This window comes from Elephantulus edwardii, unplaced genomic scaffold, assembly GCF_000299155.1.
Source record: "Elephantulus edwardii isolate Elephantulus edwardi_28Jun2011 unplaced genomic scaffold, EleEdw1.0 scaffold00065, whole genome shotgun sequence".
Taxonomy (NCBI): domain Eukaryota; kingdom Metazoa; phylum Chordata; class Mammalia; order Macroscelidea; family Macroscelididae; genus Elephantulus; species Elephantulus edwardii.
The window spans coordinates 10,453,080-10,457,006 of record NW_006399815.1 but is presented as its reverse complement, the minus strand read 5'-3'; positions in this window follow the sequence as shown (position 1 = coordinate 10,457,006).

Here is a 3,927-nt window from a genome sequence, read left to right as displayed (position 1 = left end):
GGTGTCTCTCTGGAGACTAAGGTGCGTCTGATATAGGCCATGGTCTTTCACTATTTATGAACTAGTAAATCACTAGTTATGCATCAGAGAGTTGGACAATGACTAGGGAGGACAGAAGGGGAATTGATGCCTTTGAGCTGTGGTGCTGGAGAAGAGTATTGCATGTACCATGGACTGCTAGGAAAACAAACAGATTCGTCCTGGAGAGGGTTAATTGTTGAATATACCATGGACTGCTAGGAGAACAAACAGATTTGTCTGGGAGAGGGTGAAACCAGGTTGCTCCTTGGAGCCAATGATTCTGAAGCTTCGTCTGACATACTTTGGACATGTTGCAAAAAGGGACAAGTCCTTGGAGAGGGACATCATTCTTGGGAGGATGGAGGGACAGCACAGGAGAGGAATACCCTCTAGAACATGGATTGATTCAGTCACTGGAGTGGTGGGGGTAGATATGTCAGTGACAATAAGGTTGGCAAAGGTCACTATGAGTCACAAGTGACTCAGCAGCAGATAACATTATTAAGCAAATCTCACTGATGATGTATGCTTATAACTGATAGTTTTGATACTTTGAAAATACAGCAAGAATTCAAGATACTTGCAAATCTCTTGTTGTTATTGTTGTTGATTGCCTTTGAGACAAGCACAACTCATAGCTGACCCTATGAACAAAAGGCCTGAAGCCCCTCTACAACTATTGATGTTTATAAAGTTCATAGAATTTCTGGAGTCATGTTGTTTAGGAAATGGATGGCACTCCTGCTTCCAAAACTCCTGAGGACAATAAAATCTTTTACAAATTACCGTGTTGTGTTGTTGTTGCTATGTGCTGTCCAGTCGTTTGTGACTCATAGCGACCCTATGTAAAACAGCCCTAAACCCTGCTCTATCCTGTGCCAATCGCAAGGCCTCTGACACACCCATCCCGATTACCCCAGTCACCAAATCAATCCATTTCATAGAGGGTCTTCCCCTCTTGCGCTGTCCCTCTATCCTCCCAAGCATTATGTCCCTCTCTAAGAACCTGTCCCTTCTTGCAACATGCCCAAAGTATGTCAGACGGAGCCCCAGAATCCTTGCCTCCAAGAAGTAGCCTGGTTTAACCCTCTCCAGGATGAAACTGTTTGTTTTCTTGGCAGTCCATGGTACATTCAATACTCTTCTCCAGCACCACAGCTCAAAGACATCAATTCTCCTTCTGTCCTCCCTAGTCATTGTCCAACTCTCTGATGCATAACTAGTGACTGCAAAGACCATGACCTATATCAGGTGCACCTTAGTCTCCAGAGAGACACCGTTGTTCTTGAGTACTTTAGAGAGGTCATTAACAGCAGACTTTCCCATCGCAATACGTTTTTTGATTTCCTGACTGCTGGTGCCAAGAGTGTTGACCGTGGAGCCAAGCAAACCGAAGCTGTGAACAATCTCGATCTCTTCGCCATCCATTCTGATGCTATCAGTTGGTGCAGTGGTGAGAATCTTTGTCTTCTTGACAAATGAGCCTCAGTCCATACTGAAGGCTGCAGTCCTTGACCCTCTGCAGCAAGTACATGAGGTCCTCCTCGGTTTTAGCAAGCAGGGTTGTGTCATCTGTATAACTTAGATTGTTAATAGATCTTCCACCAATCCTGATGCTATACTTCTCCTCATAGAGCCCAGCCTCCCGGATAATCTGCTCTGCATACAGGTTGAAAAGGTATGGAGATAGGACACATCCCTGGCATACGCCCTTCCCAATTTTAATCATACAGTGTTACCCTGCTCTGTTCTGTACGTCTACCTTAATGGACGCTCCTTTATGCTTACTCATTTTTAAGTCATTCAGCTGTATCAAATTATACAATCATTACCTTCTTTATTCCTTTACATATTCATTTTGTAATAGATAACATTTAAGATAATAATCCCTGATTCTTGACAAGGCACTATTTGCCTACACAAACGTATTGCTGTCAAGTTTAACATATTCATAGATGACATTCCAGTGGGTTTTCAGAAGCTGTAAATCACATGGGAAGTTTGCTCATCTTTCTCCATGGAGCAGCTGATAGATTTGAACTGCCTGCCTTTGGGCTTTCAGGAAGTCCTTACCCTCGAAGGTCACCAAAGATCAAGTTTCTTACAGGAAATGAAAGAGGTGGGCCCACCAGGTGAATTAGGCAAGAGGAGGCTGAGCAAAGGAGCTTCTGTTCTCTAGAAGTCCGGCTTTGTTGCCCTCTCCTTCTCTACTTATGAGTTGTCTATGAATCTCAGTTTCTGATTTGTAACTTTCTTCTTCGGAGCTATTAAACAAGGAATTGTAATAATGATCTAGACCAGAAGCTTGAAAAAAATTGATAGTTTATCTAACCACAAGATTAAATACTTGGGAGTAAACCTAACCAGAAACACAAAGGATCTATTCAAAGAAAATTACAAGACATTACAACAAGAAACAAAGAGAGACCTTGAGAAGTGGAAAAATAGCCCTTGTTCATGGGTAGGAAGATTCAATATTGTGAAATGACAATAATACCAAAGGCAATTTGCATGTTCAATGCAATCCCAATACAAATACCAATTCCATTATTCAATGAGATGGAAAAGGCAATCTCCAATTTCATTTGGAATGGAAAGAGACCCCGAATAAGCAAAGCATTCCTTAAAAAAAGAGAAACAATGTAGGAGGCATCTCACTCCCTGATTTGAAATCCTATTACACCGTGGTGGTCCTATTGCCGTGGTGGTCGAGACAGTGTGGTACTGGTATAATGACCGACACATAGATCAATGGAATAGAATAGAGAATCCAGAAATCAGAGCATCTACCTATGCTAAATTGATTTTTTAGAAAGAGATGAAATCAGTTAAGTGGGGAAACGACAAACTTTTTAACAAATGGTGTTGGCAAAATTGAAAAACTATCTGGAGAAAACTCAAGCAAGATCCACACCTTACTCCATACACAAAAACCAACTCAAAATGGATCATGGACCAAGGACTAAAATCAAGGACTATACATTTCATTAAAGAAAAGCTTGGAAGAACTCTGAAGTCCTAATCCACAATATAAACAGTCTTCTAAGCATCCTGAAAAATCTACAACCAGAAGAGGATAAAATAGATGAATGGGACCTTCTAAGAATCAAATCCCTATGCACATCTAAAAACTTCTCCAACAGAGTAAAAAGGGAAGCCACAGTTTGGGAAAGAGTATTTGGTAATGACATTTCAGATAAGGGACTTATATCTAGAATTTATAAAATATTCGAGCACCATAACAAGATAAAGGTAAATAACTCAATTGAAAAATGGGCACAGGATATGAACAGACAGTTCACCAAAGAAGACATTCAAATGGCCAACAAATACATGAAGAAATGTTTAAAAATCCCTAAGAGATGCAAATCAAAACAACTATGAGATATCATCTCACCCCAGTAAGAATAGCAAAGTTTAACAGAGCAGCAAACAACAAATGCTGGTGAGGTTGTGGGGAAACTGGAACCCTTATTTACTGTTAGTGGGAATGTAAAATGGTGCAACCACTATGGAAGGCTGTATGACGCTCTCTCAAAAAGCTGCAAATAGAAATACCATTTGACCCAGCAATTCCACGACTGGGAATATACTCTAAAGAAACTGTAACTGCTCCCAAATAGATACATGCACACCCATGTTTATCATGGCTTTGTTCACAATAGTAAAGAGTTGGAAACAACCTAAGTGCCCATTAACAAATGAATGAATAGAGAAGTTCTGGTATATTCATACAATGGAATACTATGCTGCATTGAAAAACAAGGAACTCAAGCAATATTATTCAAAATGGGTGACCCTGGAGGACACTATGCTGAGTGAAATATCTCAATCACAAAAGGACAGGTGCTGCATGGTGCCACTATTGTAGAATGGGACTGACATCAGGGTTGGTGTGAGACAGAA